Genomic DNA, 27,919 nt, shown 5'->3' on the forward strand with positions numbered 1-27,919 from the left:
AGCACATATATATCGGTGGGTTGTGGACCTGGAAGAGATTACAGATATATGGGCGGGGGGGCGAGGCCGTGAAAACATATACGAGAATTTTAAAATCAAGACATTGCTTGACTGGGAGCCAATGTCGGTCAGTAATAGATGAACCGGACTTGGTGTGAACTAAGACATGGGCAGCAGAGTTTTGGATGACCTCAAGTTTAAGAGAGTAGAATGTGGGAGATCAGCCAGGAGTGAGTTGGAATAATCACATCTTGAGCTGACGAAGGCATGAATGAGGTCTCAGCAGCAGATGAGCTGAGACAGGGGTGAAGTCGGACGATGTTACAGAGGTGGAAATAGGCGGTTGTAATGATATCCTGAAAATGAGGTGATAGCTCATGTTGGGGTGAAATGTGACACCAAGGTTGTAAACAGACTGTCTGAATCTCAGACTGTTAGCAGGGAGAGGAATGGGATCAACAGCAAGAGAACAGAGTTACAGTGGGGAGTGAAAACAATGGCTTCAGTCTTCCCAATATTTAATGGGAGGAAATTTCTGCTCATCCAGTGCTGGATGTCGGAGAAGCAGTCTGATAATTTAACAACTGTGAAGGAGTGGAGAGAGGTGGTGCTGAGGTAAACATGATGGAGTTCTTTGATAAAACAATGGAGAGGGTTGATGAGGGTGGTGTGATTGAAGTTATATATATGGACTTTCAAAAGGTGTTTGATCAAGTGGCATTCACTAGACAGGTTAAGGAAACTGAAGCCTGTGGATTAAAGGGACAGTGACAGTGTGGATATAACAATGGCTAAGGAACAGTAAACAGAGAGAAGTGGTGAAAGGTTGTTGTTCAGACTCGATGGGAGTATACAGTGGTGCTCCCCAGGGCTCGGTATTAGGACCACTGCTCTTTTTGCACTTGGAAAAGCGGGGCTGGGTAGGGAAGAGACCCCTCCTCCTCCCTCTTTGCAGAGCTTCCCCTCTCTGCAGCCTCTGCTCCATTTGTTGATCAAGTTACATACACAGAGACACTGTAACTACAGTCCCCATACCTCGTCCAGAGTTGGGTCACTAAATCCTCTGCCCTCCCTGAATGTCTGCAGCAGCTCACAACACAACCTCCAGAAAACGATCCACTGCACCTCCACTAACATTACAATAGCAGAAGTAAGTCAAAAGCCCCTCATCTGTATGTTGGATGTCTGGTCCATTTAAATAACACTAGAGGGGGTTCTTCGAGCTGCTGAATGTATGTTCAGCTGAGAGTGACCAACACAGACGGTCAGTGGACATGCACAGACCAAGTTTCAAAGACGGACATCAAAGCTGCCGGAATGGATGATTGCCACCATATTCCGACCCCTCCTCACACTACAGACACACACATGGTATACCCACGCGAGCACCCCGGCCAGCCTGGGTGTCCTGCACAATGTGTTGGATGTGACTGGCTGTGCAGCCCACAGCATTTTATGGATACAAACTTCCACAGCACCAGTGGAGATGGAGATATGAAATGTGTGGTCAGGGAGAGAGACAGAGGGAAATAAACTATCATTAAAAAGGGAATTAGAAAAATACTTTAAGATAAATAGGTTTCAGGAATATAGGAAATGGACAGGGGACCAGGATAAACATAGGTGTGAGGACATGGAGGCATTTGATTATCCGACTGAGAATATTAAAATTGAGGTGTTACTGGACCAAGAGCCAATGTAGGTCAGTGAACACAGGGATGTTGGGTTAACAGAACTTAATGTTAGTTAGAAGATGGCAGCAGAGTATTGGACGACCACAAATTTACAGAGAGTGGAAAGTGGGGGACAATTCAGGAGTGTCTTGGAATAGTCAAGTCTCGGGGTAACAAAGACATGGATGAGGGTTTCTGCAGCAGATGAGTTGAGCTGTCCCTCTCTCGCTGTCTCTCCCTGTCTCTCCCTCTCTCTCTCTCTCTCTCTCTCTCTCTCTGTTCCTCTCTCTGTCTCCCTCGCTTGCTCTGTCCCACACTCAGAATCTTATATGCCTCAATCCTGTCGCCTTTTACTCTTCTAAGAGTCTTATATGCTTCCATCTTGTCGCCTCTTACTTTTCTAAGAGTCTTATATGCTTGAATCTTGTCACCTCTTACATTTCTAAGATTCTTATTTGCTTAAACCTTGTCACCTCTAAATTTCTAAGAGTCTTATATGCTGCAATCTTGTCGCCTCTTACATTTCTAAGAGTCTTATATGCCTCAATCTTGTCGCCTCTTACTTTTCTAAGCGTCTTATATGCTGCAATCTTGTCGCCTCTTACTTTTCTAAGAGTCTTATATGCTTCAATCTTGTCGCCTCTTACTTTTCTAGGAGTCTTATATGCTTCAATCTTGTCGCCTCTTACTTTTCTAAGAGTCTTATAGGCTGCAATCTTGTCACCTCTTACTTTTCTACGAGTCCTATATGCTTCAATCATGTCGCCTCTTACTTTTCTAAGAGTCCTATATGCTTCAATCTTGTCACCTCTTACTTTACTAAGAGTCTTATATGCTGCAATCTTGTCACCTCTTACTTTACTAAGAGTCTTATAGGCTGCAATCTTGTCGCCTCTTACTTTTCTAAGAGTCTTATATGCTTCAATCTTGTCACCTCTTACTTTACTAAGAGTCTTATATGCTTCAATCTTGTCACCTCTTACTTTTCTAAGAGTCCTATATGCTTCAATCTTGTCGCCTCTTACTTTTCTAAGAGTCTTATATGCTTCAATCTTGTCGCCTCTTACTTTTCTAAGAGTCTTATATGCTTCAGTCTTGTCGCCTCTTACTTTTCTAAGAGTCTTATATGCTTCAATCTTGTCACCTCTTACTTTACTAAGAGTCTTATATGCTTCAATCTTGTCACCTCTTACTTTTCTAAGAGTCCTATATGCTTCAATCTTGTCGCCTCTTACTTTACTAAGAGTCTTATATGCTTCAATCTTGTCACCTCTTACTTTACGAAGAGTCCTATATGCTTCACTCTTGTCACCTCTTACTTTTCTAAGAGTCCTATATGCTTCAATCTTGTCACCTCTTACTTTACTAAGAGTCTTATATGCTTCAATCTAGTCACCTCTTACTTTTCTAAGAGTCTTATATGATTCAATCTTGTCGCCTCTTACTTTTCTAAGAGTCTTATATGCTGCAATCTTGTCGCCTCTTACTTTTCTAAGAGCCTTATATGATTCAATCTTGTCGCCTCTTACTTTTCGAAGAGTCTTATATGCTGCAATCTTGTCGCCTCTTACTTTTCTAAGAGTCCTATATGCTTCAATCTTGTCACCTCTTACTTTTCTAAGATTCCTATATGCTTCAATCTTGTCGCCTCTTACTTTTCTAAGAGTCTTATAGGCTGCAATCTTGTCGCCTCTTACTTTTCTAAGAGTCCTATATGCTTCAATCTTGTCGCCTCTTCCTTTTCTAAGAGTCCTATATGCTTCAATCTTGTCGCCTCTTACTTTTCTAAGAGTCTTATATGCTTCAATCTTGTCACCTCTTGCTTTACTAAGAGTCTTATATGCTGCAATCTTGTCGCCTCTTACTTTTATAAGACTGTTATATGCTTCAATCTTGTCACCTCTTACTTTTCTAAGAGTCCTATATGCTTCAATCTTGTCGCCTCTTACTTTTCTAAGAGTCTTATATGCTGCAATCTTGTCGCCTCTTACTTTTCTAAGAGTCTTATATGCTTCAATCTTGTCACCTCTTACTTTACTAAGAGTCTTATATGCTTCAATCTTGTCACTTCTTACTTTTCTCAGAGTCCTATATGCTTCAATCTTGTCACCTCTTACTTTTCTAAGAGTCTTATATGCTTCAATATTGTCGCCTCTTACTTTTCTAAGAGTCTTATATGCTTCAGTCTTGTCGCCTCTTACTTTTCTAAGAGTCTTATATGCTTCAATCTTGTCACCTCTTACTTTACTAAGAGTCTTATATGCTTCAATCTTGTCACCTCTTACTTTTCTCAGAGTCCTATATGCTTCAATCTTGTCACCTCTTACTTTTCTAAGAGTCTTATATGCTTCAATATTATCGCCTCTTACTTTTCTAAGATTCTTATATGCTTCAGTCTTGTCGCCTCTTACTTTTCTAAGAGTCTTATATGCTTCAATCTTGTCACCTCTTACTTTACTAAGAGTCTTATATGCTTCAATCTTGTCACCTCTTACTTTTCTAAGAGTCTTATATGATTCAATCTTGTCACCTCTTACTTTACTAAGAGCCTTATATGCTTCAATCTTGTCACCTCTTACTTTTCTAAGAGTCTTATATGATTCAATCTTGTCACCTCTTACTTTACTAACAGTCTTATATGCTTCAATCTTGTCACCTCTTGCTTTTCCTAGAGTCTTATATGATTCAATCTTGTCGCCTCTTCCTTTTCTAAGCGTCTTATATGCTGCAATCGTGTCGCCTCTTACTTTTCTAAGAGTCTTATATGCTTCAATCTTGTCGCCTCTTACTTTTCTAAGAGTCTTATATGCTTCAATCTTGTCACCTCTTACTTTTCTAAGAGTCTTATATGCTTCAATCTTGTCACCTCTTACTTTTCTAAGAGTCTTATATGCTTCAATCTTGTCACCTCTTACTTTACTAAGAGTCTTATATGCTTCAATCTTGTCACCTCTTACTTTTCTAAGAGTCCTATATGCTTCAATCTTGTCGCCTCTTACTTTTCTAAGAGTCTTATATGCTTCAATCTTGTCGCCTCTTACTTTTCTAAGAGTCTTATATGCTTCAATCTTGTCACCTCTTACTTTTCTAAGAGTCCTATTTGCTTCAATCTTGTCGCCTCTTACTTTTCTAAGAGTGTTATATGCTTCAATCTTGTCGCCTCTTACTTTTCTAAGAGTCTTATATGCTTCAGTCTTGTCGCCTCTTACTTTTCTAAGAGTCTTATATGCTTCAATCTTGTCACCTCTTACTTTTCTAAGAGTCCTATATGCTTCAATCTTGTCACCTCTTACTTTACTAAGAGTCTTATATGCTTCAATCTTGTCGCCTCTTACTTTTCTAAGAGTCTTATATGCTTCAATCTTGTCACCTCTTACTTTTCTAACAGACTTATATGCTTCAATCTTGACGCCTCTTACTTTTCTAAGAGTCCTATATGCTTCAATCTTGTCACCTCTTACTTTACTAAGAGTCTAATATGCTTCAATCTTGTCGCCTCTTCCTTTTCTAAGAGCCCTATATGCTTCAATCTTGTCGCCTCTTACTTTTCTAAGAGTCTTATATGCTTCAATCTTGTCACCTCTTACTTTACTAAGAGTCTTATATGCTGCAATCTTGTCGCCTCTTACTTTTATAAGACTGTTATATGCTTCAATCTTGTCACCTCTTACATTTCTAAGAGTCCTATATGCTTCAATCTTGTCGCCTCTTACTTTTCTAAGAGTCTTATAGGCTGCAATCTTGTCGACTCTTACTTTACTAAGAGTCTTATATGCTTCAATCTTGTCACCTCTTACTTTTCTAAGAGTCCTATATGCTTCAATCTTGTCGCCTCTTACTTTTCTAAGAGTCTTATATGCTTCAATCTTGTCGCCTCTTACTTTTCTAAGAGTCTTATATGCTTCAATCTTGTCACCTCTTACTTTTCTAAGAGTCTTATATGCTTCAATCTTGTCACCTCTTACTTTTCTAAGAGTCTTATATGCTTCAATCTTGTCACCTCTTACTTTACTAAGAGTCTTATAGGCTTCAATCTTGTCGCCTCTTACTTTTCTAAGAGTCTTATATGCTTCAATCTTGTCACCTCTTACTTTACTAAGAGTCTTATATGCTTCAATCTTGTCGCCTCTTACTTTTCTAAGAGTCTTATATGCTTCAATCTTGTCACCTCTTACTTTACTAAGAGTCTTATATGCTTCAATCTTGTCACCTCTTACTTTTCTAAGAGTCCTATATGCTTCAATCTTGTCACCTCTTACTTTACTAAGAGTCTTATATGCTTCAATCTTGTCACCTCTTACTTTACTAAGAGTCCTATATGCTTCAATCTTGTCACCTCTTACTTTTCTAAGAGTCCTATATGCTTCAATCTTGTCACCTCTTATTTTACTAAGAGTCTTATATGCTGCAATCTTGTCACCTCTTACTTTTCTAAGAGTCTTATATGATTCAATCTTGTCGCATCTTACTTTTCTAGGAGTCTTATATGCTGCAATCTTGTCGCCTCTTACTTTTCTAAGACTGTTATATGCTTCAATCTTGTCACCTCTTACTTTTCTAAGAGTCCTATATGCTTCAATCTTGTCGCCTCTTCCTTTTCCAAGAGTCTTATATGCTTCAATCTTGTCGCCTCTTACTTTTCTAAGAGTCTTATATGCTTCAATCTTGTCACCTCTTACTTTTCTAAGAGTCTTATATGCTTCAATCTTGTCACCTCTTACTTTTCTAAGAGTCTTATATGCTTCAATCTTGTCACCTCTTACTTTACTAAGAGTCTTATAGGCTTCAATCTTGTCGCCTCTTACTTTTCTAAGAGTCCTATATGCTTCAATCTTGTCGCCTCTTACTTTTCTAAGAGTCTTATATGCTTCAATCTTGTCGCCTCTTACTTTTCTAAGAGTCTTATATGCTTCAATCTTGTCACCTCTTACTTTTCTAAGAGTCTTATATGCTTCAATCTTGTCACCTCTTACTTTTCTAAGAGTCTTATATGCTTCAATCTTGTCACCTCTTACTTTACTAAGAGTCTTATAGGCTTCAATCTTGTCGCCTCTTACTTTTCTAAGAGTCTTATATGCTTCAATCTTGTCACCTCTTACTTTACTAAGAGTCTTATATGCTTCAATCTTGTCGCCTCTTACTTTTCTAAGAGTCTTATATGCTTCAATCTTGTCACCTCTTACTTTACTAAGAGTCTTATATGCTTCAATCTTGTCACCTCTTACTTTTCTAAGAGTCCTATATGCTTCAATCTTGTCACCTCTTACTTTACTAAGAGTCTTATATGCTTCAATCTTGTCACCTCTTACTTTACTAAGAGTCCTATATGCTTCAATCTTGTCACCTCTTACTTTTCTAAGAGTCCTATATGCTTCAATCTTGTCATCTCTTACTTTATTAAGAGTCTTATATGCTGCAATCTTGTCACCTCTTACTTTTCTAAGAGTCTTATATTATTCAATCTTGTCGCCTCTTACTTTTCTAGGAGTCTTATATGCTGCAATCTTGTCGCCTCTTACTTTTCTAAGACTGTTATATGCTTCAATCTTGTCACCTCTTACTTTTCTAAGAGTCCTATATGCTTCAATCTTGTCGCCTCTTACTTTTCTAAGAGTCTTATAGGCTGCAATCTTGTCGCCTCTTACTTTTCTAAGAGTCTTATATGCTTCAATCTTGTCACCTCTTACTTTACTAAGAGTCTTATATGCTTCAATCTTGTCACCTCTTACTTTTCCAAGAGTCCTATATGCTTCAATCTTGTCGCCTCTTACTTTTCTAAGAGTCTTATATGATTCAATCTTGTCGCCTCTTACTTTTCTAAGAGTCTTATATGCTTCAGTCTTGTCGCCTCTTACTTTTCTAAGAGTCTTATATGCTTCAATCTTGTCACCTCTTACTTTACTAAGAGTCTTATATGCTTCAATCTTGTCACCTCTTACTTTTCTAAGAGTCCTATATTCTTCAATCTTGTCGCCTCTTACTTTTCTAAGAGTCTTATATGCTTCAATCTTGTCGCCTCTTACTTTTCTAAGAGTCTTATATGCTTCAATCTTGTCACCTCTTACTTTTCTAAGAGTCCTATATGCTTCAATCTTGTCGCCTCTTACTTTTCTAAGAATGTTATATGCTTCAATCTTGTCGCCTCTTACTTTTCTAAGAGTCTTATATGCTTCAGTCTTGTCGCCTCTTACTTTACTAAGAGTCTTATATGCTTCAATCTTGTCACCTCTTACTTTTCTAAGAGTCCTATATGCTTCAATCTTGTCACCTCTTACTTTACTAAGAGTCTTATATGCTTCAATCTTGTCGCCTCTTACTTTTCTAAGAGTCTTATAGGCTTCAATCTTGTCACCTCTTACTTTTCTAACAGACTTATATGCTTCAATCTTGACGCCTCTTACATTTCTAAGAGTCTTATATGCTTCAATCTTGTCGCCTCTTACTTTTCTAAGAGTCTTATATGCTTCAATCTTGTCACCTCTTACTTTTCTAAGAGTCTTATATGCTTCAATCGTGTCACCTATTACTTTTCTAAGAGTCTTATATGCTTCAATCTTGTCACCTCTTACTTTACTAAGAGTCTTATAGGCTTCAATCTTGTCGCCTCTTACTTTTCTAAGAGTCTTATATGCTTCAATCTTGTCACCTCTTACTTTACTAAGAGTCTTATATGCTTCAATCTTGTCGCCTCTTACTTTTCTAAGAGTCTTATATGCTTCAATCTTGTCACCTCTTACTTTACTAAGAGTCTTATATGCTTCAATCTTGTCACCTCTTACTTTTCTAAGAGTCCTATATGCTTCAATCTTGTCACCTCTTACTTTACTAAGAGTCTTATATGCTTCAATCTTGTCACCTCTTACTTTACTAAGAGTCCTATATGCTTCAATCTTGTCACCTCTTACTTTTCTAAGAGTCCTATATGCTTCAATCTTGTCATCTCTTACTTTATTAAGAGTCTTATATGCTGCAATCTTGTCACCTCTTACTTTTCTAAGAGTCTTATATTATTCAATCTTGTCGCCTCTTACTTTTCTAGGAGTCTTATATGCTGCAATCTTGTCGCCTCTTACTTTTCTAAGACTGTTATATGCTTCAATCTTGTCACCTCTTACTTTTCTAAGAGTCCTATATGCTTCAATCTTGTCGCCTCTTACTTTTCTAAGAGTCTTATAGGCTGCAATCTTGTCGCCTCTTACTTTTCTAAGAGTCTTATATGCTTCAATCTTGTCACCTCTTACTTTACTAAGAGTCTTATATGCTTCAATCTTGTCACCTCTTACTTTTCCAAGAGTCCTATATGCTTCAATCTTGTCGCCTCTTACTTTTCTAAGAGTCTTATATGATTCAATCTTGTCGCCTCTTACTTTTCTAAGAGTCTTATATGCTTCAGTCTTGTCGCCTCTTACTTTTCTAAGAGTCTTATATGCTTCAATCTTGTCACCTCTTACTTTACTAAGAGTCTTATATGCTTCAATCTTGTCACCTCTTACTTTTCTAAGAGTCCTATATTCTTCAATCTTGTCGCCTCTTACTTTTCTAAGAGTCTTATATGCTTCAATCTTGTCGCCTCTTACTTTTCTAAGAGTCTTATATGCTTCAATCTTGTCACCTCTTACTTTTCTAAGAGTCCTATATGCTTCAATCTTGTCGCCTCTTACTTTTCTAAGAATGTTATATGCTTCAATCTTGTCGCCTCTTACTTTTCTAAGAGTCTTATATGCTTCAGTCTTGTCGCCTCTTACTTTACTAAGAGTCTTATATGCTTCAATCTTGTCACCTCTTACTTTTCTAAGAGTCCTATATGCTTCAATCTTGTCACCTCTTACTTTACTAAGAGTCTTATATGCTTCAATCTTGTCGCCTCTTACTTTTCTAAGAGTCTTATAGGCTTCAATCTTGTCACCTCTTACTTTTCTAACAGACTTATATGCTTCAATCTTGACGCCTCTTACATTTCTAAGAGTCCTATATGCTTCAATCTTGTCACCTCTTACTTTACTAAGAGTCTAATATGCTTCAATCTTGTCGCCTCTTCCTTTTCTAAGAGTCCTATATGCTTCAATCTTGTCGCCTCTTACTTTTCTAAGAGTCTTATATGCTTCAATCTTGTCAACTCTTACTTTACTAAGAGTCTTATATGCTGCAATCTTGACGCCTCTTACTTTTATAAGACTGTTATATGCTTCAATCTTGTCACCTCTTACTTTTCTAAGAGTCCTATATGCTTCAATCTTGTCGCCTCTTACTTTTCTAAGAGTCTTATATGCTTCAATCTTGTCACCTCTTACTTTTCTAAGAGTCCTATATGCTTCAATCTTGTCACCTCTTACTTTACTAAGAGTCTTATATGCTTCAATCTTGTCACCTCTTACTTTACTAAGAGTCCTATATGCTTCAATCTTGTCACCTCTTACTTTTCTAAGAGTCCTATATGCTTCAATCTTGTCACCTCTTACTTTACTAAGAGTCTTATATGCTTCAATCTAGTCACCTCTTACTTTTCTAAGAGTCTTATATGATTCAATCTTGTCGCCTCTTACTTTTCTAAGAGTCGTATATGCTGCAATCTTGTCGCCTCTTACTTTTCTAAGAGCCTTATATGATTCAATCTTGTCGCCTCTTACTTTTCTAAGAGTCTTATATGCTGCAATCTTGTCGCCTCTTACTTTTCTAAGACTGTTATATGCTTCAATCTTGTCACCTCTTACTTTTCTAAGATTCCTATATGCTTCAATCTTGTCACCTCTTACTTTTCTAAGAGTCCTATATGCTTCAATCTTGTCGCCTCTTACTTTTCTAAGAATCTTATATGCTTCAATCTTGTCGCCTCTTACTTTTCTATGAGTCTTATATGCTTCAGTCTTGTCGCCTCTTACTTTTCTAAGAGTCTTATATGCTTCAATCTTGTCACCTCTTACTTTTCTAAGAGTCTTATATGCTTCATTCTTGTCACCTCTTACTTTTCTAAGAGTCCTATATGCTTCAATCTTGTCGCCTCTTACTTTTCTAAGAGTCTTATATGCTTCAATCCTGTCGCCTCTTACTTTTCTAAGAGTCTTATATGCTTCAATCTTGTCACCTCTTACTTTTCTAAGAGTCCTATATGCTTCAATCTTGTCGCCTCTTACTTTTCTAAGAGTGTTATATGCTTCAATCTAGTCGCCTCTTACTTTTCTAAGAGTCTTATATGCTTCAGTCTTGTCGCCTCTTACTTTTCTAAGAGTCTTATATGCTTCAATCTTGTCACCTCTTACTTTTCTAAGAGTCCTATATGCTTCAATCTTGTCGCCTCTTACTTTTCTAAGAGTCTTATATGCTTCAATCTTGTCACCTCTTACTTTTCTAAGAGTCTTATATGCTTCAATCTTGTCACCTCTTACTTTTCTAAGAGTCCTATATGCTTCAATCTTGTCGCCTCTTACTTTTCTAAGAGTCTTATATGCTGCAATTTTGTCGCCTCTTACTTTTCTAAGAGTCTTATATGCTTCAATCTTGTCACCTCTTACTTTTCTAAGAGTCCTATATGCTTCAATCTTGTCACCTCTTACTTTACTAAGAGTCTTATATGCTTCAATCTTGTCACCTCTTACTTTACTAAGAGTCCTATCTGCTTCAATCTTGTCACCTCTTACTTTTCTAAGAGTCCTATATGCTTCAATCTTGTCACCTCTTACTTTACTAAGAGTCTTATATGCTTCAATCTTGTCACCTCTTACTTTTCTAAGAGTCTTATATGATTCAATCTTGTCGCCTCTTACTTTTCTAAGAGTCTTATATGCTGCAATCTTGTCGCCTCTTACTTTTCTAAGAGTCTTATATGATTCAATCTTGTCGCCTCTTACTTTTCTAAGAGTCTTATATGCTGCAGTCTTGTCGCCTCTTACTTTTCTAAGAATGTTATATGCTTCAATCTTGTCACCTCTTACTTTTCTAAGAGTCCTATATGCTTCAATCTTGTCGCCTCTTACTTTTCTAAGAGTCTTATAGGCTGCAATCCTGTCGCCTCTTACTTTTCTAAGAGTCTTATATGCTTCAATCTTGTCACCTCTTACTTTACTAAGAGTCTTAGATGCTTCAATCTTGTCACCTCTTACTTTTCTAAGAGTGTTATATGCTTCAATCTTGTCGCCTCTTCCTTTTCTAAGAGTCCTATATGCTTCAATCTTGTCGCCTCTTACTTTTCTAAGAGTCTTATATGCTTCAATCTTGTCACATCTTACTTTACTAAGAGTCTTATATGCTGCAATCTTGTCGCCTCTTACTTTTATAAGACTGTTATATGCTTCAATCTTGTCACCTCTTACTTTTCTAAGAGTCCTATATGCTTCAGTCTTGTCGCCTCTTACTTTTCTAAGAGTCTTATAGGCTTCAATCTTGTCACCTCTTACTTTTCTAAGAGTCCTATATGCTTCAATCTTGTCACCTCTTACTTTACTAAGAGTCTTATATGCTTCAATCTTGTCACCTCTTACTTTACTAAGAGTCCTATATGCTTCAATCTTGTCACCTCTTACTTTTCTAAGAGTCCTATATGCTTCAATCTTGTCACCTCTTACTTTACTAAGAGTCTTATATGCTTCAATCTAGTCACCTCTTACTTTTCAAAGAGTCTTATATGATTCAATCTTGTCGCCTCTTAGTTTTCTAAGAGTCTTATATGCTGCAATCTTGTCGCCTCTTACTTTTCTAAGACTGTTATATGCTTCAATCTTGTCACCTCTTACTTTTCTAAGATTCCTATATGCTTCAATCTTGTCGCCTCTTACTTTTCTAAGAGTCTTATAGGCTGCAATCTTGTCGCCTCTTACTTTTCTAAGAGTCTTATATGCTTCAATCTTGTCAACTCTTACTTTACTAAGAGTCTTATATGCTTCAATCTTGTCACCTCTTACTTTTCTAAGAGTCCTATATGCTTCAATCTTGTCGCCTCTTACTTTTCTAAGAGTCTTATATGCTTCAATCTTGTCGCCTGTTACTTTTCTAAGAGTCTTATATGCTTCAGTCTTGTCGCCTCTTACTTTTCTAAGAGTCTTATATGCTTCAATCTTGTCACCTCTTACTTTACTAAGAGTCTTATATGCTTCAACCTTGTCACCTCTTACTTTTCTAAGAGTCCTATATGCTTCAATCTTGTCGCCTCTTACTTTACTAAGAGTCTTATATGCTTCAATCTTGTCGCCTCTTACTTTTCTAAGAGTCTTATATGCTTCAATCTTGTCACCTCTTACTTTTCTAAGAGTCCTATATGCTTCAATCTTGTCGCCTCTTACTTTTCTAAGAGTGTTATATGCTTCAATCTTGTCGCCTCTTACTTTTCTAAGAGTCTTATATGCTTCAGTCTTGTCGCCTCTTACTTTTCTAAGAGTCTTATATGCTTCAATCTTGTCACCTCTTACTTTACTAAGAGTCTTATATGCTTCAATCTTGTCACCTCTTACTTTTCTAAGAGTCCTATATGCTTCAATCTTGTCGCCTCTTACTTTTCTAAGGCTCTTATATGCTTCAATCTTGTCACCTCTTACTTTTCTAAGAGTCCTATATGCTTCAATCTTGTCGCCTCTTACTTTTCTAAGAGTCTTATATGCTTCAGTCTTGTCGCCTCTTACTTTTCTAAGAGTCTTATATGCTTCAATCTTGTCACCTCTTACTTTACTAAGAATCTTATATGCTTCAATCTTGTCACCTCTTACTTTTCTAAGAGTCCTATATGCTTCAATCTTGTCGCCTCTTACTTTTCTAAGGCTCTTATATGCTTCAATCTTGTCACCTCTTACTTTTCTAAGAGTCCTATATGCTTCAATCTTGTCGCCTCTTACTTTTCTAAGAGTCTTATATGCTGCAATCTTGTCGCCTCTTACTTTACTAAGAGTCTTATATGCTTCAATCTTGTCACCTCTTACTTTGCTAAGAGTCCTATATGCTTCAATCTTGTCAACTCTTACTTTTCTAAGAGTCCTATATGCTTCAATCTTGTCACCTCTTACTTTACTAAGAGTCTTATATGCTTCAATCTTGTCACCTCTTACTTTTCTAAGAGTCTTATATGATTCAATCTTGACGCCTCTTACTTTTCTAAGAGTCTTATATGCTGCAATCTTGTCGCCTCTTACTTTTCTAAGAGTCTTATATGATTCAATCTTGTCGCCTCTTACTTTTCTAAGAGTCTTATATGCTGCAATCTTGTCGCCTCTTACTTTTATAAGACTGTTATATGCTTCAATCTTGTCACCTCTTACTTTTGTAAGAGTCCTATATGCTTCAATCTTGTCGCCTCTTACTTTTCTAAGAGTCTTATAGGCCGCAATCTTGTCGCCTCTTACTTTTCTAAGAGTCTTATATGCTTCAATCTTGTCACCTCTTACTTTACTAAGAGTCTTATATGCTTCAATCTTGTCACCTCTTACTTTTCTAAGAGTGTTATATGCTTCAATCTTGTCGCCTCTTCCTTTTCTAAGAGTCCGAAATGCTTCAATCTTGTCGCCTCTTACTTTTCTAAGAGTCTTATATGCTTCAATCTTGTCACCTCTTACTTTACTAAGAGTCTTATATGCTGCAATCTTGTCGCCTCTTACTTTTCTAAGAGTGTTATATGCTTCAATCTTGTCGCCTCTTCCTTTTCTAAGAGTCCTATATGCTTCAATCTTGTCGCCTCTTACTTTTCTAAGAGTCTTATATGCTTCAATCTTGTCACCTCTTACTTTACTAAGAGTCTTATATGCTGCAATCTTGTCGCCTCTTACTTTTATAAGACTGTTATATGCTTCAATCTTGTCACCTCTTACTTTTCTAAGAGTCCTATATGCTTCAATCTTGTCGCCTCTTACTTTTCTAAGAGTCTTATATGCTTCAATCTTGTCACCTCTTACTTTTCTAAGAGTCCTATATGCTTCAATCTTGTCACCTCTTACTTTACTAAGAGTCTTATATGCTTCAATCTTGTCACCTCTTACTTTACTAAGAGTCCTATATGCTTCTATCTTGTCACCTCTTACTTTTCTAAGAGTCCTATATGCTTCAATCTTGTCACCTCTTACTTTACTAAGAGTCTTATATGCTTCAATCTAGTCACCTCTTACTTTTCTAAGAGTCTTATATGATTCAATCTTGTCGCCTCTTACTTTTCTAAGAGTCTTATATGCTTCAATCTTGTCACCTCTTACTTTTCTAAGAGTCCTATATGCTTCAAACTTGTCACCTCTTACTTTACTAAGAGTCTTATATGCTTCAATCTTGTCACCTCTTACTTTACTAAGAGTCTTATATGCTTCAATCTTGTCACCTCTTACTTTACTAAGAGTCTTATATGCTTCAATCTTGTCACCTCTTACTTTTCTAAGAGTCCTATATGCTTCAATCTTGTCACCTCTCATTTTTCTAAGAGTCCTACATGCTTCAATCTTGTCGCCTCTTACTTTTCTAAGAGTCTTATATGCTGCAATCTTGTCGCCTCTTACTTTTCTAAGAGTCTAATATACTTCAATCTTGTCACCTCTTACTTTTCTAAGAGTCCTATATGCTTCAAACTTGTCACCTCTTACTTTACTAAGAGTCTTATATGCTTCAATCTTGTCACCTCTTACTTTACTAAGAGTCCGATATGCTTCAATCTTGTCACCTCTTACTTTTCTAAGAGTCCTATATGCTTCAATCTTGTCACCTCTTACTTTACTAAGAGTCTTATATGCTTCAATCTTGTCACCTCTTACTTTTCTAAGAGTCTTATATGATTCAATCTTGTCGCCTCTTACTTTTCTAAGAGTCTTATATGCTGCAATCTTGTCGCCTCTTACTTTTCTAAGAGTCTTATATGATTCAATCTTGTCGCCTCTTACTTTTCTAAGAGTCTTATATGCTGCAATCTTGTCGCCTCTTACTTTTCTAAGACTGTTATATGCTTCAATCTTGTCACCTCTTACTTTTCTAAGAGTCCTATATGCTTCAATCTTGTCGCCTCTTACTTTTCTAAGAGTCTTGTAGGCTGCAATCTTGTCGCCTCTTACTTTTCTAAGAGTCTTATATGCTTCAATCTTGTCATCTCTTACTTTACTAAGAGTCTTATATGCTTCAATCTTGTCACCTCTTACTTTTCTAAGAGACCTATATGCTTCAATCTTGTCGCCTCTTACTTTTCTAAGAGTCTTATATGCTTCAATCTTGTCGCCTCTTACTTTTCTAAGAGTCTTATATGCTTCAGTCTTGTCGCCTCTTACTTTTCTAAGAGTCTTATATGCTTCAATCTTGTCGCCTCTTACTTTTCTAAGAGTCTTATATGCTTCAGTCTTGTCGCCTCTTACTTTTCTAAGAGTCTTATATGCTTCAATCTTGTCGCCTCTTACTTTTCTAAGAGTCTTATATGCTTCAATCTGGTCACCTCTTACTTTTCTAAGAGTCCTATATGCTTCAATCTTGTCGCCTCTTACTTTTCTAAGAGTGTTACTTGCTTCAATCTTGTCGCCTCTTACTTTTCTAAGAGTCTTATATGCTTCAGTCTTGTCGCCTCTTACTTTTCTAAGAGTCTTATATGCTTCAATCTTGTCACCTCTTACTTTTCTAAGAGTCCTATATGCTTCAATCTTGTCACCTCTTACTTTACTAAGAGTCTTATATGCTTCAATCTTGTCGCCTCTTACTTTTCTAAGAGTCTTATATGCTTCAATCTTGTCACCTCTTAGTTTTCTAAGAGTCCTATATGCTTCAATCTTGTCGCCTCTTACTTTTCTAAGAGTCTTATAGGCTGCAATCTTGTCGCCTCTTACTTTTCTAAGAGTCTTATATGCTTCAATCTTGTCACCTCTTACTTTACTAAGAGTCTTATATGCGTCAATCTTGTCACCTCTTACTTTTCTAAGAGTCTTATATGCTTCAATCTTGTCACCTCTTACTTTTCTAAGAGTCCTATATGCTTCAATCTTGTCGCCTCTTACTTTTCTAAGAATGTTATATGCTTCAATCTTGTCGCCTCTTACTTTTCTAAGAGTCTTATATGCTTCAGTCTTGTCGCCTCTTACTTTACTAAGAGTCTTATATGCTTCAATCTTGTCACCTCTTACTTTTCTAAGAGTCCTATATGCTTCAATCTTGTCACCTCTTACTTTACTAAGAGTCTTATATGCTTCAATCTTGTCTCCTCTTACTTTTCTAAGAGTCTTATAGGCTTCAATCTTGTCACCTCTTACTTTTCTAACAGACTTATATGCTTCAATCTTGACGCCTCTTACTTTTCTAAGAGTCCTATATGCTTCAATCTTGTCACCTCTTACTTTACTAAGAGTCTAATATGCTTCAATCTTGTCGCCTCTTCCTTTTCTAAGAGTCCTATATGCTTCAATCTTGTCGCCTCTTACTTTTCTAAGAGTCTTATATGCTTCAATCTTGTCACCTCTTACTTTACTAAGAGTCTTATATGCTGCAATCATGACGCCTCTTACTTTTATAAGACTGTTATATGCTTCAATCTTGTCACCTCTTACTTTTCTAAGAGTCCTATATGCTTCAATCTTGTCGCCTCTTACTTTTCTAAGAGTCTTATATGCTTCAATCTTGTCACCTCTTACTTTTCTAAGAGTCCTATATGCTTCAATCTTGTCACCTCTTACTTTACTAAGAGTCTTATATGCTTCAATCTTGTCACCTCTTACTTTACTAAGAGTCCTATATGCTTCAATCTTGTCACCTCTTACTTTTCTAAGAGTCCTATATGCTTCAATCTTGTCACCTCTTACTTTACTAAGAGTCTTATATGCTTCAATCTAGTCACCTCTTACTTTTCTAAGAGTCTTATATGATTCAATCTTGTCGCCTCTTACTTTTCTAAGAGTCGTATATGCTGCAATCTTGTCGCCTCTTACTTTTCTAAGAGCCTAATATGATTCAATCTTGTCGCCTCTTACTTTTCTAAGAGTCTTATATGCTGCAATCTTGTCGCCTCTTACTTTTCTAAGACTGTTATATGCTTCAATCTTGTCACCTCTTACTTTTCTCAGATTCCTATATGCTTCAATCTTGTCACCTCTTACTTTTCTAAGAGTCCTATATGCTTCAATCTTGTCGCCTCTTACTTTTCTAAGAATCTTATATGCTTCAATCTTGTCGCCTCTTACTTTTCTATGAGTCTTATATGCTTCAGTCTTGTCGCCTCTTACTTTTCTAAGAGTCTTATATGCTTCAATCTTGTCACCTCTTACTTTACTAAGAGTCTTATATGCTTCATTCTTGTCACCTCTTACTTTTCTAAGAGTCCTATATGCTTCAATCTTGTCGCCTCTTACTTTTCTAAGAGTCTTATATGCTTCAATCCTGTCGCCTCTTACTTTTCTAAGAGTCTTATATGCTTCAATCTTGTCACCTCTTGCTTTTCTAAGAGTCCTATATGCTTCAATCTTGTCGCCTCTTACTTTTCTAAGAGTGTTATATGCTTCAATCTAGTCGCCTCTTACTTTTCTAAGAGTCTTATATGCTTCAGTCTTGTCGCCTCTTACTTTTCTAAGAGTCTTATATGCTTCAATCTTGTCACCTCTTACTTTTCTAAGAGTCCTATATGCTTCAATCTTGTCGCCTCTTACTTTTCTAAGAGTCTTATATGCTTCAATCTTGTCACCTCTTACTTTTCTAAGAGTCTTATATGCTTCAATCTTGTCACCTCTTACTTTTCTAAGAGTCCTATATGCTTCAATCTTGTCGCCTCTTACTTTTCTAAGAGTCTTATATGCTGCAATTTTGTCGCCTCTTACTTTTCTAAGAGTCTTATATGCTTCAATCTTGTCACCTCTTACTTTTCTAAGAGTCCTATATGCTTCAATCTTGTCACCTCTTACTTTACTAAGAGTCTTATATGCTTCAATCTTGTCACCTCTTACTTTACTAAGAGTCCTATCTGCTTCAATCTTGTCACCTCTTACTTTTCTAAGAGTCCTATATGCTTCAATCTTGTCACCTCTTACTTTACTAAGAGTCTTATATGCTTCAATCTTGTCACCTCTTACTTTTCTAAGAGTCTTATATGATTCAATCTTGTCGCCTCTTACTTTTCTAAGAGTCTTATATGCTGCAATCTTGTCGCCTCTTACTTTTCTAAGAGTCTTATATGATTCAATCTTGTCGCCTCTTACTTTTCTAAGAATCTTATATGCTGCAGTCTTGTCGCCTCTTACTTTTCTAAGACTGTTAAATGCTTCAATCTTGTCACCTCTTACTTTTCTAAGAGTCCTATATGCTTCAATCTTGTCGCCTCTTACTTTTCTAAGAGTCTTATAGGCTGCAATCCTGTCGCCTCTTACTTTTCTAAGAGTCTTATATGCTTCAATCTTGTCACCTCTTACTTTACTAAGAGTCTTAGATGCTTCAATCTTGTCACCTCTTACTTTTCTAAGAGTGTTATATGCTTCAATCTTGTCGCCTCTTCCTTTTCTAAGAGTCCTATATGCTTCAATCTTGTCGCCTCTTACTTTTCTAAGAGTCTTATATGCTTCAATCTTGTCACCTCTTACTTTACTAAGAGTCTTATATGCTGCAATCTTGTCGCCTCTTACTTTTATAAGACTGTTATATGCTTCAATCTTGTCACCTCTTACTTTTCTAAGAGTCCTATATGCTTCAATCTTGTCGCCTCTTACTTTTCTAAGAGTCTTATAGGCTTCAATCTTGTCACCTCTTACTTTTCTAAGAGTCCTATATGCTTCAGTCTTGTCACCTCTTACTTTACTAAGAGTCTTATATGCTTCAATCTTGTCACCTCTTACTTTACTAAGAGTCCTATATGCTTCAATCTTGTCACCTCTTACTTTTCTAAGAGTCCTATATGCTTCAATCTTGTCACCTCTTACTTTACTAAGAGTCTTATATGCTTCAATCTAGTCACCTCTTACTTTTCAAAGAGTCTTATATGATTCAATCTTGTCGCCTCTTAGTTTTCTAAGAGTCTTATATGCTGCAATCTTGTCGCCTCTTACTTTTCAAAGAGCCTTATATGATTCAATCTTGTCGCCTCTTACTTTTCTAAGACTGTTATATGCTTCAATCTTGTCACCTCTTACTTTTCTAAGATTCCTATATGCTTCAATCTTGTCGCCTCTTACTTTTCTAAGAGTCTTATAGGCTGCAATCTTGTCGCCTCTTACTTTTCTAAGAGTCTTATATGCTTCAATCTTGTCAACTCTTACTTTACTAAGAGTCTTATATGCTTCAATCTTGTCACCTCTTACTTTTCTAAGAGTCCTATATGCTTCAATCTTGTCGCCTCTTACTTTTCTAAGAGTCTTATATGCTTCAATCTTGTCGCCTGTTACTTTTCTAAGAGTCTTATATGCTTCAGTCTTGTCGCCTCTTACTTTTCTAAGAGTCTTATATGCTTCAATCTTGTCACCTCTTACTTTACTAAGAGTCTTATATGCTTCAACCTTGTCACCTCTTACTTTTCTAAGAGTCCTATATGCTTCAATCTTGTCGCCTCTTACTTTACTAAGAGTCTTATATGCTTCAATCTTGTCGCCTCTTACTTTTCTAAGAGTCTTATATGCTTCAATCTTGTCACCTCTTACTTTTCTAAGAGTCCTATATGCTTCAATCTTGTCGCCTCTTACTTTTCTAAGAGTGTTATATGCTTCAATCTTGTCGCCTCTTACTTTTCTAAGAGTCTTATATGCTTCAGTCTTGTCGCCTCTTACTTTTCTAAGAGTCTTATATGCTTCAATCTTGTCACCTCTTACTTTGCTAAGAGTCTTATATGCTTCAATCTTGTCACCTCTTACTTTTCTAAGAGTCCTATATGCTTCAATCTTGTCGTCTCTTACTTTTCTAAGGCTCTTATATGCTTCAATCTTGTCACCTCTTACTTTTCTAAGAGTCCTATATGCTTCAATCTTGTCGCCTCTTACTTTTCTAAGAGTCTTATATGCTTCAGTCTTGTCGCCTCTTACTTTTCTAAGAGTCTTATATGCTTCAATCTTGTCACCTCTTACTTTACTAAGAGTCTTATATGCTTCAATCTTGTCACCTCTTACTTTTCTAAGAGTCCAATATGCTTCAATCTTGTCGCCTCTTACTTTTCTAAGGCTCTTATATGCTTCAATCTTGTCACCTCTTACTTTTCTAAGAGTCCTATATGCTTCAATCTTGTCGCCTCTTACTTTTCTAAGAGTCTTATATGCTGCAATCGTGTCGCCTCTTACTTTACTAAGAGTCTTATATGCTTCAATCTTGTCACCTCTTACTTTGCTAAGAGTCCTATATGCTTCAATCTTGTCAACTCTTACTTTTCTAAGAGTCCTATATGCTTCAATCTTGTCACCTCTTACTTTACTAAGAGTCTTATATGCTTCAATCTTGTCACCTCTTACTTTTCTAAGAGTCTTATATGATTCAATCTTGACGCCTCTTACTTTTCTAAGAGTCTTATATGCTGCAATCTTGTCGCCTCTTACTTTTCTAAGAGTCTTATATGATTCAATCTTGTCGCCTCTTACTTTTCTAAGAGTCTTATATGCTGCAATCTTGTCGCCTCTTACTTTTATAAGACTGTTATATGCTTCAATTTTGTCACCTCTTACTTTTCTAAGAGTCCTATATGCTTCAATCTTGTCGCCTCTTACTTTTCTAAGAGTCTTATAGGCTGCAATCTTGTCGCCTCTTACTTTTCTAAGAGTCTTATATGCTTCAATCTTGTCACCTCTTACTTTACTAAGAGTCTTATATGCTTCAATCTTGTCACCTCTTACTTTACTAAGAGTCTTATATGCTTCAACCTTGTCACCTCTTACTTTTCTAAGAGTCCTATATGCTTCAATCTTGTCGCCTCTTACTTTACTAAGAGTCTTATATGCTTCAATCTTGTCGCCTCTTACTTTTCTAAGAGTCTTATATGCTGCAATCTTGTCGCCTCTTACTTTTCTAAGAGTCTTATATGCTTCAATCTTGTCGCCTCTTACTTTACTAAGAGTCTTATATGCTTCAATCTTGTCGCCTCTTACTTTTCTAAGAGTCTTATATGCTTCAATCTTGTCACCTCTTACTTTTCTAAGAGTCCTATATGCTTCAATCTTGTCGCCTCTTACTTTTCTAAGAGTGTTATATGCTTCAATCTTGTCGCCTCTTACTTTTCTAAGAGTCTTATATGCTTCAGTCTTGTCGCCTCTTACTTTTCTAAGAGTCTTATATGCTTCAATCTTGTCACCTCTTACTTTACTAAGAGTCTTATATGCTTCAATCTTGTCACCTCTTACTTTTCTAAGAGTCCTATATGCTTCAATCTTGTCGCCTCTTACTTTTCTAAGGCTCTTATATGCTTCAATCTTGTCACCTCTTACTTTTCTAAGAGTCCTATATGCTTCAATCTTGTCGCCTCTTACTTTTCTAAGAGTCTTATATGCTTCAGTCTTGTCGCCTCTTACTTTTCTAAGAGTCTTATATGCTTCAATCTTGTCACCTCTTACTTTACTAAGATTCTTATATGCTTCAATCTTGTCACCTCTTACTTTTCTAAGAGTCCAATATGCTTCAATCTTGTCGCCTCTTACTTTTCTAAGGCTCTTATATGCTTCAATCTTGTCACCTCTTACTTTTCTAAGAGTCCTATATGCTTCAATCTTGTCGCCTCTTACTTTTCTAAGAGTCTTATATGCTGCAATCGTGTCGCCTCTTACTTTACTAAGAGTCTTATATGCTTCAATCTTGTCACCTCTTACTTTGCTAAGAGTCCTATATGCTTCAATCTTGTCAACTCTTACTTTTCTTAGAGTCCTATATGCTTCAATCTTGTCACCTCTTACTTTACTAAGAGTCTTATATGCTTCAATCTTGTCACCTCTTACTTTTCTAAGAGTCTTATATGATTCAATCTTGACGCCTCTTACTTTTCTAAGAGTCTTATATGCTGCAATCTTGTCGCCTCTTACTTTTCTAAGAGTCTTATATGATTCAATCTTGTCGCCTCTTACTTTTCTAAGAGTCTTATATGCTGCAATCTTGTCGCCTCTTACTTTTATAAGACTGTTATATGCTTCAATCTTGTCACCTCTTACTTTTCTAAGAGTCCTATATGCTTCAATCTTGTCGCCTCTTACTTTTCTAAGAGTCTTATAGGCTGCAATCTTGTCGCCTCTTACTTTTCTAAGAGTCTTATATGCTTCAATCTTGTCACCTCTTACTTTACTAAGAGTCTTATATGCTTCAATCTTGTCACCTCTTACTTTTCTAAGACTGTTATATGCTTCAATCTTGTCGCCTCTTCCTTTTCTAAGAGTCCTATATGCTTCAATCTTGTCGCCTCTTACTTTTCTAAGAGTCTTATATGCTTCAATCTTGTCACCTCTTACTTTACTAAGAGTCTTATATGCTGCAATCTTGTCGCCTCTTACTTTTCTAAGAGTGTTATATGCTTCAATCTTGTCGCCCCTTCCTTTTCTAAGAGTCCTATATGCTTCAATCTTGTCGCCTCTTACTTTTCTAAGAGTCTTATATGCTTCAATCTTGTCACCTCTTACTTTACTAAGAGTCTTATATGCTGCAATCTTGTCGCCTCTTACTTTTATAAGACTGTTATATGCTTCAATCTTGTCACCTCTTACTTTTCTAAGAGTCCTATATGCTTCAATCTTGTCGCCTCTTACTTTTCTAAGAGTCTTATATGCTTCAATCTTGTCACCTCTTACTTTTCTAAGAGTCCTATATGCTTCAATCTTGTCACCTCTTACTTTACTAAGAGTCTTATATGCTTCAATCTTGTCACCTCTTACTTTACTAAGAGTCCTATATGCTTCTATCTTGTCACCTCTTACTTTTCTAAGAGTCCTATATGCTTCAATCTTGTCACCTCTTACTTTACTAAGAGTCTTATATGCTTCAATCTAGTCACCTCTTACTTTTCTAAGAGTCTTATATGATTCAATCTTGTCGCCTCTTACTTTTCTAAGAGTCTTATATGCTGCAATCTTGTCGCCTCTTACTTTTCTAAGAGACTTATATGATTTAATCTTGTCGCCTCTTACTTTTCGAAGAGTCTTATATGCTGCAATATTGTCGCCTCTTACTTTTCTAAGACTGTTATATGCTTCAATCTTGTCACCTCTTACTTTTCTAAGATTCCTATATGCTTCAATCTTGTCGCCTCTTACTTTTCTAAGAGTCTTATAGGCTGCAATCTTGTCGCCTCTTACTTTTCTAAGAGTCTTATATGCTTCAATCTTGTCACCTCTTACTTTTCTAAGAGTCCTATATGCTTCAATCTTGTCACCTCTCATTTTTCTAAGAGTCCTACATGCTTCAATCTTGTCGCCTCTTACTTTTCTAAGAGTCTTATATGCTGCAATCTTGTCGCCTCTTACTTTTCTAAGAGTCTTATATGCTTCAATCTTGTCACCTCTTACTTTTCTAAGAGTCCTATATGCTTCAAACTTGTCACCTCTTACTTTACTAAGAGTCTTATATGCTTCAATCTTGTCACCTCTTACTTTACTAAGAGTCCGATATGCTTCAATCTTGTCACCTCTTACTTTTCTAAGAGTCCTATATGCTTCAATCTTGTCACCTCTTACTTTACTAAGAGTCTTATATGCTTCAATCTTGTCACCTCTTACTTTTCTAAGAGTCTTATATGATTCAATCTTGTCGCCTCTTACTTTTCTAAGAGTCTTATATGCTGCAATCTTGTCGCCTCTTACTTTTCTAAGAGTCTTATATGATTCAATCTTGTCGCCTCTTACTTTTCTAAAAGTCTTATATGCTGCAATCTTGTCGCCTCTTACTTTTCTAAGACTGTTATATGCTTCAATCTTGTCACCTCTTACTTTTCTAAGAGTCCTATATGCTTCAATCTTGTCGCCTCTTACTTTTCTAAGAGTCTTGTAGGCTGCAATCTTGTCGCCTCTTACTTTTCTAAGAGTCTTATATGCTTCAATCTTGTCATCTCTTACTTTACTAAGAGTCTTATATGCTTCAATCTTGTCACCTCTTACTTTACTAAGAGTCATATATGCGTCAATCTTGTCACCTCTTACTTTTCTAAGAGTCCTATATGCTTCAATCTTGTCGCCTCTTACTTTTCTAAGGCTCTTATATGCTTCAATCTTGTCACCTCTTACTTTTCTAAGAGTCCTATATGCTTCAATCTTGTCACCTCTTACTTTACTAAGAGTCTTATATGCTTCAATCTTGTCGCCTCTGACTTTGCTAAGAGTCCTATATGCTTCAATCTTGTCACCTCTTACTTTTCTAAGAGTCCTATATGCTTCAATCTTGTCACCTCTTACTTTACTAAGAGTCTTATATGCTTCAATCTTGTCACCTCTTACTTTTCTAAGAGTCTTATATGATTCAATCTTGTCGCCTCTTACTTTTCTAAGAGTCTTATATGCTGCAATCTTGTCGCCTCTTACTTTTATAAGACTGTTATATGCTTCAATCTTGTCACCTCTTACTTTTCTAAGAGTCCTATATGCTTCAATCTTGTCGCCTCTTACTTTTCTAAGAGTCTTATAGGCTGCAATCTTGTCGCCTCTTACTTTTCTAAGAGTCTTATATGCTTCAATCTTGTCACCTCTTACTTTACTAAGAGTCTTATATGCTTCAATCTTGTCACCTCTTACTTTTCTAAGAGTGTTATATGCTTCAATCTTGTCGCCTCTTCCTTTTCTAAGAGTCCTATATGCTTCAATCTTGTCGCCTCTTACTTTTCTAAGAGTCTTATATGCTTCAATCTTGTCACCTCTTACTTTACTAAGAGTCTTATATGCTGCAATCTTGTCGCCTCTTACTTTTCTAAGAGTGTTCTATGCTTCAATCTTGACGCCTCTTCCTTTTCTAAGAGTCCTATATGCTTCAATCTTGTCGACTCTTACTTTTCTAAGAGTCTTATATGCTTCAATCTTGTCACCTCTTACTTTACTAAGAGTCTTATATGCTGCAATCTTGTCGCCTCTTACTTTTATAAGACTGTTATATGCTTCAATCTTGTCACCTCTTACTTTTCTAAGAGTCCTATATGCTTCAATGTTGTCGCCTCTTACTTTTCTAAGAGTCTTATATGCTTCAATCTTGTCACCTCTTACTTTTCTAAGAGTCCTATATGCTTCAATCTTGTCACCTCTTACTTTACTAAGAGTCTTATATGCTTCAATCTTGTCACCTCTTACTTTACTAAGAGTCCTATATGCTTCAATCTTGTCACCTCTTACTTGTCTAAGAGTCCTATATGCTTCAATCTTGTCACCTCTTACTTTACTAAGAGTCTTATATGCTTCAATCTAGTCACCTCTTACTTTTCTAAGAGTCTTATATGATTCAATCTTGTCGCCTCTTACTTTTCTAAGAGTCTTATATGCTGCAATCTTGTCGCCTCTTACTTTTCTAAGAGACTTATATGATTCAATCTTGTCGCCTCTTACTTTTCGAAGAGTCTTATATGCTGCAATCTTGTCGCCTCTTACTTTTCTAAGACTGTTATATGCTTCAATCTTGTCACCTCTTACTTTACTAAGAGTCTTATATGCTGCAATCTTGTCGCCTCTTACTTTTCTAACAGTCTTATATGCTTCAATCTTGTCACCTCTTACTTTACTAAGAGTCTTATATGCTTCAATCTTGTCACCTCTTACTTTTCTAAGAGTCCTATATGCTTCAATCTTGTCACCTCTCATTTTTCTAAGAGTCCTACATGCTTCAATCTTGTCGCCTCTTACTTTTCTAAGAGTCTTATATGCTGCAATCTTGTCGCCTCTTACTTTTCTAAGAGTCTTATATGCTTCAATCTTGTCACCTCTTACTTTTCTAAGAGTCCTATATGCTTCAATATTGTCACCTCTTACTTTACTAAGAGTCTTATATGCTTCAATCTTGTCACCTCTTACTTTACTAAGAGTCCTATATGCTTCAATCTTGTCACCTCTTACTTTTCTAAGAGTCCTATATGCTTCAATCTTGTCACCTCTTACTTTACTAAGAGTCTTATATGCTTCAATCTTGTCACCTCTTACTTTTCTAAGAGTCTTATATGATTCAATCTTGTCGCCTCTTACTTTTCTAAGAGTCTTATATGCTGCAATCTTGTCGCCTCTTACTTTTCTAAGAGTCTTATATGATTCAATCTTGTCGCCTCTTACTTTTCTACGAGTCTTATATGCTGCAATCTTGTCGCCTCTTACTTTTCTAAGACTGTTATATGCTTCAATCTTGTCACCTCTTACTTTTCTAAGAGTCCTATATGCTTCAATCTTGTCGCCTCTTACTTTTCTAAGAGTCTTGTAGGCTGCAATCTTGTCGCCTCTTACTTTTCTAAGAGTCTTATATGCTTCAGTCTTGTCGCCTCTTACTTTTCTAAGAGTCTTATATGCTTCAATCTTGTCACCTCTTACTTTACTAAGAGTCTTATATGCTTCAATCTTGTCACCTCTTACTTTTCTAAGAGTCCTATATGCTTCAATCTTGTCGCCTCTTACTTTTCTAAGAGTCTTATATGCTTCAATCTTGTCGCCTCTTACTTTTCTAAGAGTCTTATATGCTTCAATCTGGTCACCTCTTACTTTTCTAAGAGTCCTATATGCTTCAATCTTGTCGCCTCTTACTTTTCTAAGAGTGTTACATGCTTCAATCTTGTCGCCTCTTACTTTTCTAAGAGTCTTATATGCTTCAGTCTTGTCGCCTCTTACTTTTCTAAGAGTCTTATATGCTTCAATCTTGTCACCTCTTACTTTTCTAAGAGTCCTATATGCTTCAATCCTGTCACCTCTTACTTTACTAAGAGTCTTATATGCTTCAATCTTGTCGCCTCTTACTTTTCTAAGAGTCTTATATGCTTCAATCTTGTCACCTCTTACTTTTCTAACTGACTTATATGCTTCAATCTTGACGCCTCTTACTTTTCAAAGAGTCTAATATGCTTCAATCTTGTCGCCTCTTCCTTTTCTAAGAGTCCTATATGCTTAAATCTTGTCACCTCTTACTTTACTAGGAGTCTTATATGCTGCAATCTTGTCGCCTCTTTCTTTTATAAGACTGTTATATGCTTCAATCTTGTCACCTCTTACTTTTCTAAGAGTCCTATATGCTTCAATCTTGTCGCCTCTTACTTTTCTAACAGTCTTATATGCTGCAATCTTGTCGCCTCTTACTTTTCTAAGAGTCTTATATGCTTCAATCTTGTCACCTCTTACTTTACTAAGAGTCTTATATGCTTCAATCTTGTCACCTCTTACTTTTCTAAGAGTCTTATATGCTTCAATATTGTCGCCTCTTACTTTTCTAAGAGTCTTATATGC

The sequence above is a fragment of the Heterodontus francisci genome, unplaced genomic scaffold, assembly GCF_036365525.1.
Source record: "Heterodontus francisci isolate sHetFra1 unplaced genomic scaffold, sHetFra1.hap1 HAP1_SCAFFOLD_167, whole genome shotgun sequence".
Taxonomy (NCBI): Eukaryota; Metazoa; Chordata; class Chondrichthyes; order Heterodontiformes; family Heterodontidae; genus Heterodontus; species Heterodontus francisci.